Consider the following 21,939-nt stretch of genomic DNA (forward strand, 5'->3'; position numbering starts at 1 on the left):
GTAAGCAAGTAATAAGGTGCTCTCTCTGGCATGGGAACAGCATGAGGAATATAAATTGACTGGTCTGTTAAAAACAACAGAGAGAAGTGTGGTAAAGTCGTGAGAGAGGGAGTTAGGAGAATATAATAATTTACTAACTTTTAGAGAATTTACTAACTTTTTAGAAAAGGGGGGAATGAGAGAGGGAGTTAGGGGAATCTTATCAAGTAGAGATAGAGTGCTGACGGCATGAAACTAGGATCCTACTTAGTGTCTTTACTAACTATGGTGCTTGTGCAAATTAATTAAAGCAAGAAGCCTTGGGCCCCTTTACCAAGGTCAGTCTCTTAATAAGGGTGTGAGCCTATCTTAAGAAACTGGTAGAAACTGGTCCTGTGGATGGACAAGACCCAAGAAGCAACTGAGTCTGCGCAGAGACGAGGTCAACTAGCGGTGATGAGGAAGAGTCATCAATCTTCATCCCCACGACCCCCGACGACCACCACCAGAATACACTGCGCAAGCGCAGATGGGAGGAGTTTATGGAAATGACTCCTTGGAACTAATTTTAATACGAAGCGGGGACAGGTTATGAGTATGTATAGGCGTATTGTGAAACTTCATGCATATGTAACTCTTTACTGCATATAACCAAGGCAAGTTGCCGCGTCAGGTGCGCACGACTTTGGCGGGACTACCCCCCCGTGCTGCCCAGCGCCGAATAAACATACCTACTTTACAATCTTACTGATTGTGGAGTCTGTTTTCCGCAAGTCAGTTGTGTGGTGGTTTTACCATGCTAGACAGATGAACACCACAACTGCACTCTCACTCCCCCTCCTTAGAAGAGGAGGGGAAGAAGTAAAGGAAAGAACAACTCACGGGTTGAGATAAGGATGATTTAATTAAAGGGAAAAATAATTATTAAGGAAAGATTATTATTAATTAAACAGTTTAACTAAAGGGAAAGAAAAGGGAACGGGGAAAAGGGAGGGGAAAAGGGGGAAAAAAACACAACAAAACAAATAAAGGCTGTGTGGAGGTGCAGAGGAAAGAAATTACTCTCTGCTTCCCACAAATGAGCGATGCTTGACCACGTCCTTGAAGCAGGGCCTCAACGCACGTAGCCAGTGTTCGGGAGGACAGACGTTTTTGCAACGAGAGCCCACCCCTCCCCTCTTCCTTCTTTTTCCACCTTTTATTGCTGAGTGTGACATCACTTTATTTATTTAGCTCCTCCCACAGTGTGTAGGGGTTTTGTTTCAGCAGGACCAGGACAGCTGTCAGACCCCCTGTTGTTAACTAGCCAAGTGGCTTCTGGTAGATTTATGTCCCAATGTTTCCATGTCCATACCCAATATTCGTAACAATACCCAATGCTCGTAACATAGGCTTTAACAGTCCATTGTACCTCTCAACCTTCCCAGAGGCTTGTGGGTGATAAGGGATGTGATACACCCACTCAATGCCATGTCTCTTGGCCCAGGAGGTGTCCTAATTGTTTCAGAAGTGACTCCCACTGTTGGACTCAATTCTCTCTGGAGTGCCATGTCACCACAGCACTTGCCTTTCCAGGCCCAAGATAGTGTTTTGGGCGGTGGCATGGTTTACTGGACATATTTTCAGCCACCCAGTAGTTGCTTCTACCATGGTGAGTATGTACCGTTTGCCTTGGCGGGTTTGTGGGAGTGGTCCAATATAGTCAATCTGCCAGGCCTCACCATATTGAAACCCTAGCCACCTCCCCCTGTTCCAGGGAGATTTTACCTTCACGGCTCTCTTAATTGCAGCACAGGTCTCACACTCATGGGTAACCTGTGTGATGGCCTCAGTGGTCAGGTCCACCCCTCGATCACAAGCCCATCTGTATGTGGCATCCCTCCCTAGATGTCCTGATGTTTCATGGGCCCATCGAGCTACAAACAACTCACCCTTACATCCCCAGTCCAGGTCCACCTGAGCCACTTCAATTTTTGAAGCTCGATCCACCTCTTCATTGTTCTGATGTTCTTCAGTAGCGCAACTCTTGGGCATGTGGGCATCTACATGAAGTACCTTTACAGCCAGGTTTTCTACCCGGGCAGCAATATCTTGCCACCAGACCGTTTCGGGACAAATTCCCGGGTAAATTTTCTAAACAATCAATTAACCTTAGAGAGAAGAGGAAACCCATTATTCAGAATTAGAAATAGCAATATATGGGTTACGCATGGCTATTCAAAATACTCAAAAGCTGTTGTAATTAGCCCACTGTGAAAGAAGGAGGAGGTCCTGATATTATTCATAAGTTGACTTCCAGATGAGGAGAGGAAGGCAGTGTAATTCTGAATATTCTCTAAAAGATAGTTTCCATGAGACCCAAGTGATAACAGTGCAGAGCCTGAATGCCAGATTAAACTCAAGGCCAGTGCTTGGCAGCACAGTGAATTAAAAAAAAAAAAAAAGAACACAGATTGTAGCACATTCTCGGATCGGATATAGAGGAGAAAGGAGAACATGACACAGATTACATGACACATGATCAAACAAGAAAATATTAACAGGAAATTGAACATGGTGACTAGCAAGTAAGTGTGTTAGTTGTAAGCGTTTTAATCAATTCTACTGTTATCTCAGCCTTTCAAGCCCCATGTTGGGTGCCAAAAAGGACTGTGGTGGTTTTACCATGCTAGACAGCTGAACTCCACCACAACCACTCTCTCACTCCCCCTCCTTAGAAGAGGAGGGGAAGAAGTAAAGGAAAGAACAACTCACAGGTTGAGATAAGGATGATTTAATTAAAGGAAAAAAGAAATAATTATTAAGGAAAGATTATTATTAATTAAACAATTTAACTAAACAATTTAACTAAACAATTAACAATTTAACTAAAGGGAAAAAAAAAGGAAAAGGGGAAAAGGGAGGGGGAAAGGGAAAACTAAACAAAACAAGTAAAGGTTGTGTGGAAGTGCAGAGGAAAGAAATTACTCTCTACGTCCCACAAATGAGCGATGCTTGACCACGTCCTTGAAGCAGGGCCTCAACGCACGTAGCCGGTGTTCGGGAGGACAGACGTTTTTCCCAACGAGAGCCCACCCCTCCCCTCTTCCTCCTTTTTCCACCTTTTATTGCTGAGTGTGACATCATATGGTATGGAATATCCCTTTGGTTGGTTTAGGTCAGCTGCCCTGGTGATGTTTCTTTTCTCACATTTTTGCCCACCCCCTAGGAGGGTTAGAGAGAGTCCTGATGCTGTGCCAGCACTGCTCAGCAGCAGACACAACACTGGTGTGATACCACTGCTGTTTTAGCTACAAGTGCAGATCACAGCACTGTATGGGCTGCTGCAGGGAAAGTTAACTCCATCCCAGCTAGACCCAGTACAAGTAGAAGTTTCAGTAGCTCAGCAAATGGTACTGAAATTTTCCTGTGGCACTTAGCAGTGAGTTATGCTGCTGCAGCCCAAGTGAAGGATGATAGCCACTCGGGGAGTGTGGGACAATGCATGTGGAACCTAAAGTAGATTTAGGTCTAAACAGTAAATGTTTTCCTAAAGGAAAGAGCAAGTTTTTGACCATTGGTAGCAAAGAAAAATAAGATCAAAGCTGTCGTAACAAAGAACCGCAGTGCCAGAAGGTGAGGTCTAAAGAAGTCAGGAGTTAACTTGCTGGTGCTTTGTAAATGCTAATGTGTACCAATCTGTGTTTTTAGGTACCCATGTCCTTCTGAACCTCTAAGGTACTGCCAGGACGTACATTAGTGTACTGTGTCAGGAACAGAGGATTTCTTTCATGTGCTTATGCTGTGTTGCTGGTATGCACTCAGGTAACTTAGAGAGCTACAGAAAGCAGCAGTCCAAGCATTCCCTGCTTGTGAACACTTGCTGCATGTTTTTTTTCAAAGGAAGACATACTTGAAGTTGAGGAGGAGGAAGGGGAGAAACATTGAACCTTCTATCTTCTGATCTCTAAATACAGCTTTGATTGCACAGAAAAGGAAGTAAACAAGGATGCTTACTGCTAGTGATCAAAACTGCGTAGAATTGCTACTAACTGTCCCAATAGTAATTCCCAGATATCCCTCTTTGCTGGAAAAATCACTAGAAGCTGCAGGGATGTTTGTTAAGCAGTCCTGGATCACAGTAGTGGCAATAAGATCCCAAATGATTTCTTGGTAAGGAGCATGCAAATACCAGTCACTGCCATATCCTATTGACTGGGCTTAGCAGGTCTTTTCTGACCCATTTCTTCATTTTCCCTGTTGCTTAGCAACAGATGCAGCATGTTAATGTTAAAAAGGCTGGAAAACAGGCCTTCAGCAGAAGTTGTCTGTTTTCATAGGTTTTATTTCCTTGAGTGCAGACATTTGTAGTAGTTATGGTGAGTAATCACCCTTGTCATGGTCTCATGTGAGCATTCAAATTGCTTTATTGTATTGCATGCCCTGTAAATGAGCAGAGCTTTTATTATAAGGTCTTTCTACCCACTTCTGACATCCAGGAGCCTGTTTGTGTCTACAAAAGTTGTATGAGCACCTAAAAAGAGGGGGCTGCAAATTCTGCCTGTGCATTAGGCTGAAGTGTGCAGTTTCAGCAAACAGTAAACTGTTTTTTTTTAATGGAAATGTCATTACTGATCTGCCTAGGACACAGAGAAAGTATCAGTCTCAGCTGTGAATAATATACTCAATTCCAGTAATAAAATAACTTTGCAACTAAAGTATCCCACCCTTTCATCCCACACACAGGTAATGTTTGTATCATCTAATTATAATGTAATGTACTGTACACTAACACACTACTGCTTTGTGACTGTCCTGAAGTAAGAGAATACCTCCACCTGGGCTATTTATCTTTTTTATTAAAAAAGATGATGAAAAGTGTTTGTCATAGGCCTTGACCATGCTGTCCTAGACACTGTATGTGTGTAAACAGAAGTAGCCTTCAACACTAATAGCTGAACCGGAGATCATGTCCATACATGCTGCATTACCTGAGCGTTCCCTAGGCTTCCAACCTTAGATGCTATCACGCTGGGGGAACCTGGTGTGCTGGCTCTAAGGAACAGTACGGAGCGTAGAGTGGAGTGGAGACACCACGGCTAGGCTCTGTGACCAGGTGGGGACTCGATTTTTCTTGTGCATACCGAGATCGACAAGCCGCACTTTTTGCTACCCTGAGCCAACAGCCTGTCGTGTTTTGACAAATGCTGTAATCTAGTGTACTTTTGCTCATTATAATATCATTATAATACCAAAACACACCTCCATCCCAAAAGCTACCCGCCTCCAAGGTGCGACCACCCCTCACTGAGCATGCGCTCTGAATTTCTCGGAGCCTATTACTTTAAACGGAGACGGGAAAACTTTTCACCAATCATAACTAAGATATGCTTGACTAGAGTCACTCAAGCTCCACCTAAAAGATAGAAAATAATATAAATTGGCCTAAGAGAGAGGGGATGTCGGGGAACATACCATCGTTAGGGAAGATACCACCGTCAGGGGATGTACCATCACGAGGGAATATACCATCCCGAGGACCTCCTGACTCCTGGGATCAGTCGACGGGCTGAGCCTCTCTTCCCCCCCCCATTGGGACGCCTTTGGGTGAGATTTGAACACTTGGTTATACAGTGTTTCTCTGCGGAAACTTAGAAATCTCTATAGAGTCTTTGTGCCTTTTAACGCGTTAATTTCCAGGCTGCGCACCTGTGTATTTCATGCATGCTAGCTTGCTTTTGCAGACAGTAACTATCGCCGGTAATCCAAAGAACCTGTGTACCTGTTGCTGTAATAACTTAATTGCATTGTTCCTAGCCGTGGTAGTTCTCATTGAACGCGACTAGAGTAAGGACGGTTATACGTTACTGGTGAATCCATGACCGCGGTAGTTCAGTACCCTGAATCTGACCGGACCCGTAACAGTTAATCGGCTACACCCCTTAACGTGACAGAGAAATTGTCGCTATCAGAAACCAATGCAATGCTTATCGGTGTTTTTTTGGGGGTGTGCAGGCTGAGTTTACCAGCCTAGCTATCATCCAGCTTTTGCAAACTTCACAGCAAAAACAGCAACAGTGAAAAGAATTCCCCAGTTCAGGGAGTTGCTCCTGAGAGTGAGGAAGAGCAGAGGAGTCACAGCCACTTAGCAAGTCCTGAAGCTGGTAGCTGCGATCAGGGCACTCTCCTTCAGTGTTGTAGTGGGTATACGTGGCAAGGTTTTGGTAGCAGGGGGCCATAGAGGTGGCTTCTGTGAGAAGAATCTAGAAGCTGCCCCATGTTTGGTAAGGACCCCACTGCTGACCAGAGCTGAGCCAATAAGTGATGTTGTTTTGCGCCTCTGTGAGAGCATATTTAAGAAAGGGGAAAAAAAACGCTGCACCACACACAGCAGCTGGGAGAGTGAGAGGAGTGAGGAACAGCCTTGCAGGTGCCAAGGTCAGTGAAGAAGGAGGGGGAGAGGCAAGGTCAGTGAAGAAGGAGGGGGAGAGGTGCTCCAGGCGCCGGAGCAGAAGTCCCCTGCGGCCTGTGGTGAGGACCATGGTGGAGCAGGCTGTCCCCCTGCAGCCCATGGAGTACCACGGTGGAGCAGGGTTCCGTGCTGCAGCCCGTGGAGGAGACCACGGTGGAGCAGGTGAACCTGCACCGACGGAGGCTGCGGCCTGTGGAGGACCCCCACTGGAGCAGATTCCAGGCCGGACCTGTAGCCCGTGGAGAGGAGCCCACGCAGGAGCAGGTGACCTGGCAGGAGCTGCTGCCCGTGGGGGATCCAGGTTGGAGCAGTTTGCTCCTGAGGGATGGACCCCGTGGTACAGACCCATATCTGGAGCAGTTCTTGAAGAGCTGCTGCCTGTGGGCAGCCCACACCGGATCAGTTCAGCAAGGACTGCATCCCGTGGGAGGGACCCCACAGCACAGGGGACGAGAGTGACCGAGAAGGAGTGGTGGAGAAGAAGTGCTATAGACTGACCATAACCCCCATTCCCCCGTTCCCCTGCGCCGCTCGGGGGGAGGAGGTGGAAGAGGGTGCATGGGGGGGAAGGTGCTTTTGGTTTCTTTCCTTTGTTTCTTGCTTCTCTAGCTTGTTAGTAATAGGTAATAAACCTTACTATCTCCCTGTGCTGAGTCTGTTTTGCCCGTCACAATAATTACTGCGCGATCTCCTCGTCCTTATCTCAACCCTTGAGCCCTTTTCATCGTATTTTCTCCCCGTTTCTCTTTCAGGAGGGGGAGTGAGAGAGCGGTTGTGGTGGAGCTCAGCCGCCCACCCGAGTAAAACCACCTCTGCATCTGAAGTGCAGGATCTAACATGTCACAGGAGCATTTAGAGTTCACCAAAAAAACATTGTGTGGTTCCTATCAGATTCTACGCTTTTAAATAAAGTAATTGTTTATATCTTGTTTACGCATTACTCTGTAGTTAGGCAGGCAGGTCAAGGGGAATGTAAAGTGTTTATTGTAGAAATGTCAGCTACATTATGAGCTCTTCAATATTATATTTGTCTTGTTCTCAGCAAGTGCCATAATTCCTCTGACCGGATCAAGGTGCGAGTGTGGGATGAAGATGACGACATCAAGTCTCGTGTCAAACAGAGGCTGAAGTGCGAGTCAGATGATTTCCTGGGACAGACAATCATTGAAGTGCGTACGCTGAGTGTTGAAATGGATGTGTGGTACAACCTTGGTGAGTGGAGCTTTGGGACTGAAAACATGTCATGTATTAGTTTGGGAACATTTGAGAACTACCTGGGCAGATTGCAAGAAAGGACAAAAAAAAAAAAAGCCTACTTGATTAGGTTATTTTAAGGGGCACAATGATGCTGCAGAGCAGCTGCAAGGCTTTCGTCCCAGTTAAAATGAAGTACAGGAGTATAGCATGTCAGAACAGGGATCTTTTTTCTCTTGTTAGGCACTGGAAAGTAGAATGGGTGAATGCTTGGATCAGGGCTGGAAGTAAGGAACAAATTTCACATCAGTCAGCTGTATCCTTAGAAAAGGGATCTGAGCAACATCTTCCTGACACACTAGCATTTTCTAAGTGGCCTTGGTAAAACCTTGTTTTGGCAGTGTGTGTGATATCCTGAACTCCCTTGCCTGCTGTCATATGGGTCTTAATCTAGAGAGGTTTGCAGTACATTCTTTGGTGGTTCTAGTTCAGCTGACTGGATCAAAGCCCGGGGACCCTATAGCACGTGCTCTCAGAAGGGCTGGCTTATGTGTAAAGAAGTGTATGTGGTTCTAGCTAGATGTGTCATATTGAGAGTGTATCAAGTCAGTCATTTTGCTGATATCTATTTAGTTTTTAATGTTTTGAAATAAAAAAGTCAAAGTTTTCTCTATGGTAATACTGATCACAAATTCAGCTTGAGCTTCCAGCAGTTTCTATTATAGTGTTGTCACCCCAAAGATGGCTGTGCTCTGAATGTGAAAAATGCATGTAATTGTTGATGTTTTTTCCTTCTAGAGAAAAGAACAGATAAGTCTGCAGTGTCTGGGGCTATCCGTCTGCAAATCAATGTGGAGATCAAAGGCGAGGAGAAGGTGGCTCCATATCACATTCAGTACACTTGCCTTCATGAGGTAAGGAGCAGCTCAGCTCAGTCATTATGATGTTCCTCCTTTCTGTCAAAGAAGAAACTTTCTGACCTCTGTTTCCTTAGAAAGTTCCTTCTTGCCCTACGTGAGCCTTCTTTTCCCTGCTCCACAGGCCTGGAAACTCACTGAATCATCAGACCTGCATTTGTACAGAAGGCCAGGAAGGCTTTAGGTTCTCCCCCTGCTGAATGCTGGCTGGCTCAGTCTGTCCCACTGTCACAGCTGTGCTGCTGTCAGGCAGAGATCAGACGGTGGTCCAACTCAGAGCCCCCACTAGCTTGACATGAAGAAATTTTGGAATTTACTTGACTGATGTGTTCAGCATGTACTATACCTGTGTCTTTCTTTAGAGAAAGCCTTCTGAAATGGCAAACTCCAGCCCAGATCTGCTTCAGAATTAAACTTTGCACATTCCTTTTGGGATCCCAAACATGCAGCATTTCCACGGGAGATGCTGTGTTTTTTACTGCTACTTGTCTCTGAACATTGTGAACAGAACTGCTTGTGTATTGCTTGCAGCAAGGAGCAGTTATGTCATTGCAGTTTCCACCTGGGCAGTTGGTCTGTGATGCATGGTGGGCTATAATATGAAAAGTTACATTTTCTACCTTAGCTGATTTTTGAGTAAATTCTGTTTGGGATAGGGTTTTGACTCTGTCCTTTGAGCAGTGCAGATAGTTGTTGGTATAAATTCCTTGTACCACTGGTGTGTAGCTATGAGCAATTCTTAGGGAACAGAAGATAAGCTGTGGTTGCTGGGTACTGATCTATCTCAAGATGGACTAAGATGGGCAGGCAGAGCTGTAGAAGTTGGGAGAAATTCAAAGAAGACTTACGTGAATGTCTGAGGGATTCATGGTGCCCAGTCTATTTATCAAGGAGAAAGCAGGTGACAGGATTAGTCTCTAAGTGCCTGAATAGGGAAGAGTAGCAATAGCCTCTTTCACCTTATAAATAAGAATATCACAAGGTCTAGTGAAGTTTAAGCAAATTCACATTAGAAGAAGATGGATGTGTCACAGGGATGAATGTTCAGCTACAGGAACAACATATTTTTCCAGACAAAGGGCTTGATGATCCTTGCAGTGTCTTTTGGCCTTACCAGGAAAGAAACAGACTAAGCTTAAGTGAACATCAGTTTCTTTTAGTAGGCTGTGTTGTGTTCTTCAATATATAATTTTTGCTGTTTTTTAATTCAATGACTACTTCTGTTTGGTAATCCATTTCATTTTTATCCTTCTGATGCGTGATCACTTGCTTCCCCTCTTTTGTTGCAATTATATCTCTTTTAAAGTATCACCTTCTTTCATTTGTACATCATAAAATGAAGGTGATTTACAGCTAGAATAATTTAATCAGGAAAAATAGTAGTGTAAAACAGTGTCTTCTAGCTCCTAATTAGATCACTAGACTTTTGCATCCCTTACTACTAGGGAGCCAGCTGTCTGATAAGCTGATGAAATCTGTAAGTGACATAAATTTAAGGATTACTGAGAAACCCACTGAACTGAATTGCAATTTCTGCAGAGCAATGATAGCTTGAAAGACTTTCCAGTGTTAGATAAAGTAAAAGGTTATGATGAGTAATAATGCAAGTGTCTAGTTGTTAATGGTGATTTTAAGGATGTCCTTGTTTTTAGAAAAAAAAGATTTGGAATGTTCCACTGTATAATAATAATTGCAATGATGATACAGGGCTGTTAGTTGGCTTAAATAGCTTGTCCATATTAAGTCAGAGGACAGAAGTGTGTAGGTTTCAGGAAACTAATTAGTCTGACTTCACTGTATTGAAGCACTCCTCTGCATCATTCACAATGTCGGGTGGTTAAAGTTGTAGGTATGTGTGCGGAAAAAATTCAGCTGGGAGCATGTGAGAAGAAAAGCAAGTCAAAGCACAAAAATACATAGTGGGTAGGGAGAAGGAAAGAGGGAGGAGAGCAAAGAAATGTGTGTTAGTGCCTCCTTCTTGGCAATTCCAAGCTGTTCATGAAACTCACTTGGCAGCTTCAGCAGCTTTGCATATAATTTCATTCCTGTTTTGTATTTCAGAACCTCTTTCACCATCTCACAGATGTGCAAGGGAATGGGGTGGTGAAGATCCCCGATGCCAAAGGAGATGATGCCTGGAAGGTGTATTTTGATGAGACAGCTCAAGAGATTGTGGATGAATATGCAATGCGTTACGGCATTGAATCAATATATCAGGCCATGACATAAGATGCATTTGGTGTTGTCTTTAGTGCAGATATTCATTGTATCTAATTGATGTGACTGTTAAGATGAAATGTCTTGGTAATAGAATGCTATTAACATTAACAGCTACTCCTTAAGGGGCTTACTGTGAGCAGGAAGTGACTGCATATCTCAGTCACTGTTTTCCTCAAAGTCAAGAAATTGTCTGACAAAGTGCTGGAATTTAGCCTCCATCTGGGCAGTTTGTGCGAGTGCCTTTACCTTTAAAACTAATTCTAAAGAATTACACCAACTTTGTGGGTGTAAATGACTGTACTTTATTATTGATAGCTTATTCTTGTTTTAAGAGTCTAAAATCTCTATTTGAAAAATCTGCTATTAAAAAGGATCCCACTGAAGACTTTTGGTGATGTGAGAAGGGAAGAGATTTTGTCAAACTGTTTTTCCTACAGGTTTGTTGTGGCAGCTGATATAGTCCTGAGAAATCACTGTTTTCACAGGTACTGCTGGAGGAATTTATAGGAAGCTTGAGTAATGGAGCACTAATTTTTCCTGTTTGGATCTAGGCTCATGCAATTCTTGATCTTCAAGAGCACTTTTCTTCTCACTGTACTTTTAGTCGGATTTGGGATTAGCCATTCTGCTTAAGTACTAGTAATGCTATGCTTAGCTCATATCTGTCCTGGTTCCAGTTAGGACAGAGTTAATTTTTCCTCCTAGTAGCTGGTAGGGTGCTATGTTTTGGATTAGGATGAGAAGAGCGCTGATAACATGCTTATGTTTTAATTGTTGCAGAGCAGTGCTTACACCAGGCCAAGGACTTTTCGGCTTCTCGCTCTGTCCTGCCAGCGAGCAGGCTGGGGGTGCAGCAGGAGCTGGGAGGGGACAGACCCAGGACAGCTGACCCAAACTGGCCAAAGGGGTATTCCATACCATCTGACGTCATGCTAAACAATATATAGGGGTGGCTGGCCGGGGTGGGGGGGCTGGCTGCTCGGGGATAGGCTGGGCATCGGTCAGCGGGTGGTGAGCAATTGCATACCCCTTTGGCCAGTTTGGGTCAGCTGTCCTGGGTCTGTCCCCTCCCAGCTCCTGCTGCACCCCCAGCCTGCTCGCTGGCAGGACAGAGCGAGAAGCCGAAAAGTCCTTGGCTTGGTGTAAGCACTGCTCTGCAACAATTAAACCATCAGGGTGTTATCAACATTCTTCTCATCCTAATCCAAAACATAGCACCCTACCAGCTACTAGGAGGAAAATTAACTCTATCCTAGCTGAAACCAGGACAGTCTCTGAGGAGGGAGATCCACCATTTCTCTGGGCTCCTGCTCTTGGGTTGTATTATTTTAGGGGAGAAATTCCAGGTTGAAATCCAAGTTAGAAAATCTTGCATAGAATTTCCTATACTGTAACTGTTAAATATTGCTGCTTCTTTTTTTCATCCTTATGAAAGGATTTTTCCTGGCTCAGTCCTCTTGCTAATCTCCCCCCCCCCCCCATTAAGTAGTAGAGACATTGATTAGATCCCCATGCCTTACACTTTCTTTTCTTCAAGCTAAACAAACTCATTTTATCTGTCTGTCTGTATATAGTGAGTGCCTAAAAGAGCATAGTACATGGTACATAGGTATCATGTAGCCAGCAAGTTAACATTGGGGCATAGTTGTCATGTTTGTCTGAAATACTGATTTGTATGTTTCTGTGAAATTGTCTCACTCTGGCTTTTTTGATTATAATTATTTGTAAGTTAACAAACACCAAAGCTAATGTCTGATGAGTCCCTTGGGAAGAAAACTACATTTAGAGAATAGTTCCCAAGTTTAGTTTGGGAGTTCAGTGAGGGTTCTTGCATGAAAGGACTGCTTAAAAATTGCCAAATTCTCCTGTCTGTTGGGATGAACTTGACTTGCTAGATCTCATAATATCAGACCTCTTAAGCTGTCATTATTTTTTTCCCCTTATGTCTAACAGATTTTCTTTGATTGTTTAATCATTTCACAAGCCTGAATGCTTCTGGCATAATTTTGAGATTTCCTGCAGGATGGTTCCTTGCACTCTAATGAGAGCCGTTAAATGGGAAAAAGCAAATGAGCATGCATGCTTCCTGCAGGCTGGAAGGGTTAGCCCTAAGGAGTCACTTATCAGTGCAGCACAGAAATAATAGTGTGTGATCTCGCTGAGCTTGAATGCTTTGCAATCGCTGCTGCCTTATGTCACCTCAGAACCTGTGTCTGCCTCAAGTAACAGTAAATTATATAGATTTCTGTGTGCCAGTCTTGACTCTTGGAATTGGCATCAGGACCCGGAGTATTACCTATGTCACAAGGTATTGGCAACAAATTGTTGGGTTGAAAAGCTCTTTTATGCCATGGAAAGAAATGTAGTAAAAAGGATTTTTCTTTTTTCTTTTTTTTTTTTTTCTATCAACTGTATTGTTTAGATGTCATCTTTTGTGGAAAATCTGGAAGCAAAATCCTGGAGACTTACTGAAAGGGAGAAAACAAAACTTGTACCTGTGGAGGGTGCTACCTAGAGCAGGGTGGCTATTAAAGGGGTAGGAAACTTGGCTGAGTTGTGTTGTGGAGACCATAGGCAGTGTCAGGAAGCACTACACAGAAGAGTCCAAAATGACTTGCTAAACTGCCCTTTTGCAGGCATTTTGCATGTCTCTCCTCCAAATACATGTGCCCGGGTGTGCCAGCTGTGACGAGCACCTTAATTGACAATATCAATGCTTACTATGCGCACACAACTGCCTCCACAAATGTGTCTGCTTCGGACCGCTTTGCAGCCTCCAATTTTGGGGTATGTTTGGTGATACAATTGGATTTCTCTATTTTGCCTATAGTATTTCTGCCTATCAAAAAATAAATCTCTTCTGTTTAAGGAACATTTTATCTGTGAGAAGTTGGAAGCTGTCAAGCCCTTCTAGACTAGACAAAGCAGAGCATGGTTTATTGTCATCATCACACATTTTAGATATTAATCAGTGTGATGCATTATGATGTTTAGTCTTCGTGTTCAAATTACACTGGAGCACAGATGGTATGGAAATGAGTGAATTGTATTACATTCTGTGTGGTGATACTGTTGATAAAATATACCGTGTAATCTGATGGTTTCAGAACTTTGTTTTTAAAAACAGCAACTGCTTAAAGGAAAAAAATAAAAAGTCTGTCCCACTAATGGTTCAACTGTTTTCCGTATAACGTGTTGGAGTTGAGTGTGCTGGTAAAGTATCTAGAATAGCTCAAGCTCCCCTGCTAGACTGAGAAATACATACATTGAGGGAGGAGTCTTTTCACAAAGCCAAGCCAGAATCTAGCTGAGAGACCTGACCTCAAGAAAATGGCAACAAGAAGTCTGCAATACTTGTCATTGAACTGATACATAAGATCTTGGAGCTGTATCATTGCTCTGAATTCGACCCTTTTCTGACTGTTTCCTTACTCATTTCTGAATAAATATTTTCTCTTAAACATAAGGCTGGTACAAACTGTTAGCAGAAATCAGAGGAGTTTTGTTCTACCTCTACTTCAAAGTGATAAAGGAATGTTTTTCTTATACTTGTAATGTTACACAAACTTCAGAAGTAATTACAATATAAGATTAAATACACAAAACAATGCATCTTTATTGCTTCCTTCCACTTTCCTGAGATCTGTCACTAGTTCTCTGATATTCTGCATCTTACTGAACACGGATTGGACAGTGATGATATGTGATATGTTTTTTGTTCAACAGAAAGAACGATTTGTGAAGCTTCTGGACCAGCTTCATAATTCACTTTGGATTGATCTCTCAATGTACAGAGTGAGTGGGAATAAACAAAATCTCTTCAGGCATTGTGATAGGCAGAGGGGAAACACGCTGTTTGGATTTTTCTTATGTCTCTGAGCTTTTGGTTAGTTTGTCTCTTATGGGATTATATTTTGTTTTTCCTCATGGGTAGAATTTAAATCCTGTTCTTTCTTCCAATATAACTTCCTTAAGGCTTCTAAAATAATCTGAGGATTGTGAACTATGCTTATCTCGGATACTGTCCCAGAAGTGCAAGCTGATTGGATTAATTTATTTGAATTATTCTTATCTGCTACTTTAGGTATCATCTACAAAGGGAAAACAGACTTGTTCTTCTCTGTGAGAGAAATCTTTGAGAGGACCCCCAGCCATGTTGTCACTTATTTTAGGTCCGGCAGACTCGAATCACTGTCCCTGACTCTGTATCTGTAGGATGTGCTTTCAGGTTGAAGACCCCCCCATGCACACACACTTCACCACAGTGGGGAAGGGATAGGTTTCAGATGTTGGCATTAGTCCTTCAGGCTTCTTAAACCTTCTAGTTCCTTTCTTTGCTACTCCAGAGTCAACATAGTCTTACAACAAGTCTGTGACTTGTCTTTTTTTTTAATTCCTTCATTTTAAGTAGTGACTAATTCATTGAAAAATTCAAACGTTGGCAAAATGTGAGCTTTGATTTTTATTTATATATTAAAATGTAGATCCTATTCTGGGTGGTACATTTATCTGGAAGACAGTAAAGCATACAGAAAAGGGAAACATGAGTGGACTAATAAGAGAAGTGCATTAGGAAGATGAGCAAAAGGACAGAAAGGGCAAGGTGCAAAAGAAGATAAAAGGAATGTTGTGTAATGAGCGATCCTAAAAGAAAAGGTGCAAAGAGAGCACTGAGCAGCAAAGGGAAAATTATCAAGGCATGGCAACAGGAAGCTGTACTGGTGATGCCTTTTTGTTTGTTTGGTCTTCGATAAAAGCTGCTTTCAGGTGGCTAATGCAACTAAACCTTGGACAAACAAGTAAGATCTTAGGTAAAGGACCAAGAAAGATTTGTACACTTTAAATAATTTTGTTGTTTTCTAATTGGCAGTGTATTTAGACAGCAACTGGCTGGAGGAGTCTGAGTCCTCGTAGTGATTATTTTAAGACACTGGGAGGACAGGTTAAGTTCTGGTATTGCAGTTTCCAACTTTCAGGAGAGGATATGGTGATTTGCAGTTTCAATTATCCAGATTAAGTCCCTCACCCCTGTGTTGATTCAAGCTATTTGGAAGCACTTAAAAGAAAACAATGAATAAACAATGAAAATCCACACCAGATTTGTCAAAAAGAAAGTGTGTTGAATCAGCGTTTTCTTTCCAGGGCAGGGTGACGGGCTTCGGGGAGAAGAGGTGGAAACATCTCAAGAGTAGCCTGAAGTCACACTGTACATAATTATTTTGAAAAGTGTTCTGTGAGCAAGTGAAGTTATTCTGTATGCACGTCGGTTGTTCTTTTCTGTTGGTTCATTCCTGGCTGACATAAAGACAGATAATATTATAGATATTCAATATAGGTAATATATTTTCCTGATTATTATTCCTTATCAAGAGCATGAATTCATTCCCCAATGTTCATCTAACATTTTGTGTTTAAATCTTGATTTCTGGTAAATACCCTCAGTGCCAGAAGGAGACTGTGTGTGGATAACTTAACTTTTAAAGGAGAGTTGTCTAGTAATAAGCATCTATGATCAATTGTAAAGAACATTAAGTTGCTTGAAGTGGTTTGAACTGAAGCAATGCTTAGTTGCTGGCAGGGGACAGCATATTTTCTGCAAGTCCTCAGCAGTAAATGAGAGCTTGTTCCCCTCTCCCCATTTTACATTCGCCTCTTCAATAATTTTTGAATATACAAGTATGAATAGACTATCTTAGTGAGGTTACCTTTGCTACTGCAGTAAAACCAGTCATGTCTGTTTGAATGTAAGAACATGATGAGGAGCATGAACACTGTTAAAGGATGGGAAGGAAAGAATGGGAATGGAGGAGAAGGCACGGTGCCTGAGATCAGAAAGGGAACAGTCTCTTGCAAGAAACAAAGCTTGGTGCAATTGGCATAAATATGTTACACACAGACACGCACTTTTGTATCAGCATCTGTGGTGGTTTTACCGTGCTAGGCAGCTGAACACCACAACCGCTCTCTCACTCCCCCTCCTTAGATGAGGAGGGGAAGAAGTAAAGGAAAGAACAGCTCACGGGTTGAGATAAGGATGATTTAATTAAAGGAAAAAAGAAATAATTATTAAGGAAAGATTATTATTAATTAAACAATTTAACTAAACAATTTAAACAATTAACAATTTAACTAAAGGGGAAAAAAAAGGGAAAGGGGAAAAGGGAGGGGGAAAGGGAAAACTAAACAAAACAAGTAAAGGCTATGTGGAAGTGCAGAGGAAAGAAATTACTCTCTACGTCCCACAAATGAGGGATGCTTGACCACGTCCTTGAAGCAGGGCCTCAACGCACGTAGCCGGTGTTCGGGAGGACAGACGTTTTCCCAACGAGAGCCCACCCCTCCCCTCTTCCTCCTTTTTCCACCTTTTATTGCTGAGTGTGACATCATATGGTATGGAATATCCCTTTGGTTGGTTTAGGTCAGCTGCCCTGGTGATGTTTCTTTTCTCACATCTTTGCCCACCCCTAGGGGAGTTAGAGAGAGTCCTGATGCTGTGCCAGCACTGCTCAGCAGCAGACACAACACTGGTGTGATACCACTGCTGTTTTAGCTACGAGTGCAGAGCACAGCACTGTATGGGCTGCTGCAGGGAAAGTTAACATCCCAGCCCGACCCAGTACAGCATCTGGAAAGAACAGTCAGACTTCTAATTTCAGCAGAACCCAGAGAGTGGAAGGGGAAACAATGGTTACAGATAGCAGGGTGCAGGAGATAGTATGTAAAATAAGTGCATTAGGGCGAAAGAGGCACTGGAGGATAAATGCTTACCTTGGCAGATTGAATCTGAGAGGGGACTGAGTGGTTATGATGAATTCTGACAGTGAAAAAGTGTTCATTTTCTCATCTCAATCCAGTTTGTTTCTCTGCAGAGGTTTCAAGTATACCACACCTTTTGGTGTCTCAGAAAAAACAAAAAGCAAGCAGTGAGTGCAGAAAGGGAAGGACCTGTGCATGCAACCTCAGGCAGCAGGGCTGATGGTGGGGAGGCTGTTGCTCATTGCCAGCTCCTTCTACAGCCAAGGAGAGATCTGCTACTGGGGGTTGTCTGTGTCCTGGCATCCACAGACTTCATATGAAAAGCTATTTAATTAAGCAAACACATGAGCTCCTGCAGCAAAAAGGCCATATTTACTGAGCATTGTTTTGACTGCTATAAGCTTCTCAAGCAGGAAATGTTTCCAAGACACTTTCCTTATTTAGAACATGCTTGAAGCTTTGTATGGATCTGACTGTGCTTTCCAACAGGATTTCCCTTTTTTGTCAACAGAATAACTTCCCAGCCAGCAGTCGTGAACGGCTGCAGGACCTGAAGTCTACAGTGGATTTGCTGACTAGCATTACTTTTTTCAGGATGAAGGTAGTGTAATGGATGGGGATAGGACATCTGCAGTTCCTGCTCCAGGATTTTTTTTCCAATTTTTAAATATTTTATGCCAGTGTGTTTTAGATATGTAAGGAAAATGAAGGTTGTCTGCTGACCATGCACAATACTTCCCTGTATTTTGCTTCATGAATATGAAAGCTGTTTTTCCCCGGGGCTCTTCAGTCATAAATATGGCACACACACACACACACACACACGCACAAAAAAAAAAAAAAAAGTGGAGGGGGGCGGGAGGGGAAGGAAACTGTCTGTAGAAAAATAACATACTTCTGTTAATAGCATTAGGAAGCTTTTCCTATAAAACTGTATACAGCATTTATCAGTCATGACCATCATGACCATCTCTTCACAATCTTTTATCTAGTAAATATTTTAAAATGTATTTCTTGCAGGGTAAGATATCAAAATGGGATAGTATCTCTAAGCAGAGATCCAAGAGAGTTGTTCTGTAGTTACATTTATTGTTCTGGCAACATATAATGAGATTATTTTTAACTCCTGATTTTCTTTTTAAACTTTGTTTTAACTAGTGTTATAGGTTAGCACATGTCACTTAGCAATTTTTAATCTTATCAAAAACAAAGCAAGATTTTCATTTGAGCTATTTGAGAAAGAGCTTAAAATTCTAATCTTAAGCCCTTTAGTAAATAATGTTTTAGAACATTCAAAATACAGTCTTGATTCAGACAGTATGTCTGCATTAAGTGTTTGGTTTATAGAAATACTTTGAAAAGTTTAGAGATAGTGATGCTATCAAAATTGTCTCAGAGTATGGTTTTATTCATGGAGTGATGCTTGCTTATCTTTTGTAGTAACCTGTGGTGTTTTTCTAAAGCAATGTAACAATGAAATAATTAAAAGAACTGCTGTTACAAGAGGGGAAGGCCTATCAACTGGCATGTTGCTACGGATTCTGATGTGATTTATATTCAGTAATGCTGATGAAGGAAGATGTCCTTAAACTTACTGTATTTAAAAGTACACAAGTGCCTGGTCTTCAGCAAGACTTCAGCAAGACAGATTAGATGTAATGTCCTCTGATAGCCTGTTACATGTTCTTCCAATGGTTAAAAAGATTGTTCACTGGCTTTGTAGCAAAATCCTATACATTTAGAAGAAATTGCATGGGCTTGGCTCAGATTATACATATTAATCTGTGTGATTTATTTATTTGGAAGAATCTTCCTTGACGTGTCAAAATCTCTCATGTTCTAAGTGATCCTGCAGGGACATAAATGTCGTCACTCCTGTTTTATACCTGGAGAGGCAAGCCACAGAGACTGAGCAGAGTTGTTCATGTTTTTAGGTCACAGACAGTGCAAGTTGCTGAAAACAGATTTGCTGCTTCCTGGGTAGTTCCCAAAGAGGTGACTTGTTCTTTCCTGGTTTGGTTTATGAACAGTACTTGGACTATTCTTGCTGTCTCTGTGCAGGTTCAAGAGCTGCAGAGTCCACCTCGAGCCAGCCAGGTAGTGAAGGACTGTGTAAAAGCTTGCCTCAACTCCACATATGAGTACATTTTCAACAACTGTCATGAACTATACAGTCGCGAGTACCAGACAGATCCCGTGAGTAGCTAATAAATAGGCAAAAATGAAAGTTTATGATTTTCCTAAGAGAATCATGCAAATACCAGTTGACATAAAAATCAACGTAAACAAAATTTTGACTTGTTTTCTTCGGAATGCACAAAACTTGTAATCAATTAATGAGCACAAATGAGTAAGTGGAGGATGATAATTGTTTTACACTAATCACACTACAGTTTTTTTTCCCAGTCTCAGCTACTTTATTTCATGAGCAGATACTTCTGAATGGAAACTTTGATGCAACTTTGATCGAGCAAAAACTAAGTAGGCTGATCAAGGAGACTGTCTTTAGCTTTGATAAACTTCAAGCAGAGAAGTTTTGTCTTCATTTCTGGCACCCAGTATCCTGCACTGGGCTTAAGATGTATCTCCAGACACAAACTGTTTTCAAGTCCATGAGAGCTCTACTGACCACTCTGTGGTAATGCACACAGAATGTGTCAATACAGATATAGTCATCAACTCAAGCGCCTAAAGTGCAAGTATTTGGAACAAGCTTAGAGCAAACAATGTCTCAGCAGGTCTCCTGAAGCCTGACCTGCTATTGGCATGGTAAATGCCAATAAAGGGGGATTAGCTGGGATTGAGGCCACTGGTAAGCAAAATGGTTTGGCATGTTACCATGTTTCATATTAGATGAAACAAGTTGCCAGCAGACATAAATGAACGTAAGCTCTTCAGAAGAAAGTGCTCTCAGGTAATTACTATTTGGAGTTTGTAAGGAGGAAGGTGAGCTACATTTGTCACCTTTTTCTTTATCCTTTAAATTTACACTGGTTTTCCAATGGCTTCCTTCACAGAACAAAACTCAGGATCTTCCTCCTGAGGAACAGGGTCCCAGTATCAGAAACTTGGATTTTTGGCCCAAACTCATCACTTTAATAGTTTCCATCATAGAAGAGGACAAGAATTCTTATTCCCCAGTACTGAATCAGTAAGAATCTTACATGTCCTTTATGGCTAATGCTTGTCTCTCTGTGTGTTCTGTTTTATTTGTTAAACTGCTTTCCATCTCTTCGGTCATTTGTGTATTTATAGAAGTACTTATCTGGTCTATCTTTCTGTTTTATTTGTCTCTATCTATATAAGTAACTCTTTTTGATTGGGATGGAAGAGTTTCAAAAGGTTCGGTTATGATGGCGTTTGAGCACAAACACCCTGATTATTACAATCCTGAACTCAGGGAGGCAAATGGGGTGAGAGGGTGAGAGTTCTTTTTTTTTTTTTTTTTGGATATGGTGCCATGGTGACAGTACCTTACTTTGTTATTTAGGAACACGGTGTTCTGTGCTGCACTGGGAAATTGCATTGGGTGGGGTTGGCTCAACATTGCAAAGAAACCTGAAACTGGGCTGTTTAACTTCCAACACTTTTCCAACAATCCAACAGGGCAGGAGAGAGGGAGGTAGCTGTGAAGGTATTTATACCCAAAGGGTTAAATTACGCCCTAGAGATCATTGATCCAACATGGCATTAACACCTGATTACTGTTCACCCATCAGCCTAGTAATAGGGAAAAAAAAAAAGCTGAAATAAGGGCAACAAAGCGAAAAAGATGCAATGTGCATTGAGATCACATTCCCTGAATTACTGTATGCCTCTATTCTAGGAGAGATATACAGGGCGGACTTGAGTTAAAATGAATCTCAACAGCAGTGCTGTTTTCAGGCTGCTTAATTTTTGCCACACATTTGAGGCCATGATCTCCAAAATCTAGCTGGTCATTTATCTAGGTGAAGGAAGTATCTGTAATGTTGAGATTTTCAGCTTGTGGATTAGTTCAGTACTGAGTATAGAGGAACCCTTTGCTTGGATACATGCCAAAGCCTCTCCCAAATGTCCCCTCAGGTTTCCTCAGGAGCTTGCTGTTGGTAAGATCAGTGCGGAGGTGATGTGGAGTCTTTTTGCCCAAGATATGAAATATGCCATGGAAGGTAAGAGAATTTCTCACTACTGCTAGCTGACTTGCTGCTGACCTCATGGTTTCGATCCATTCGGTGTAACTGAGGCTTAAGCACATTAGTAGCACCACTGTTTGGAGCAGGGGTTTCTAATGTTTTGTTTGTGGACAGCTGCTTTGTGGGTGAGAATTGAGACTGAAAACTGCATGACAAACTGCATGGTCTCTAGACCTTGTGTCAGGCTGTGTTGCAAGCTATTTATTGTTGTCCCAGCTGCTTTGAAATCAGAATTTCACTTTGGACT

The 21,939-nt window shown here is 42.2% G+C and overlaps 1 pseudogene across 1 annotated transcript in view; it reads left to right on the plus strand.

Moving 5' to 3' along the window:
* Positions 1-21,939, plus strand: part of LOC310888787 (protein unc-13 homolog B-like) — a 121,574-nt pseudogene that overhangs the window by 55,108 nt on the left and 44,527 nt on the right. Inside the window, exons 9-17 of the transcript XR_014589233.1 lie at positions 7,473-7,642; positions 8,423-8,538; positions 10,603-10,766; positions 13,398-13,548; positions 14,488-14,556; positions 18,029-18,118; positions 19,579-19,713; positions 20,535-20,668; positions 21,583-21,668. The product of XR_014589233.1 is annotated as a protein unc-13 homolog B-like (transcript). The remainder of the gene's footprint in view (positions 1-7,472; positions 7,643-8,422; positions 8,539-10,602; positions 10,767-13,397; positions 13,549-14,487; positions 14,557-18,028; positions 18,119-19,578; positions 19,714-20,534; positions 20,669-21,582; positions 21,669-21,939) is intronic.

Source organism: Anser anser, assembly GCF_964211835.1.
Source record: "Anser anser genome assembly, chromosome: W".
NCBI classification, from domain to species: Eukaryota; Metazoa; Chordata; class Aves; order Anseriformes; family Anatidae; genus Anser; species Anser anser.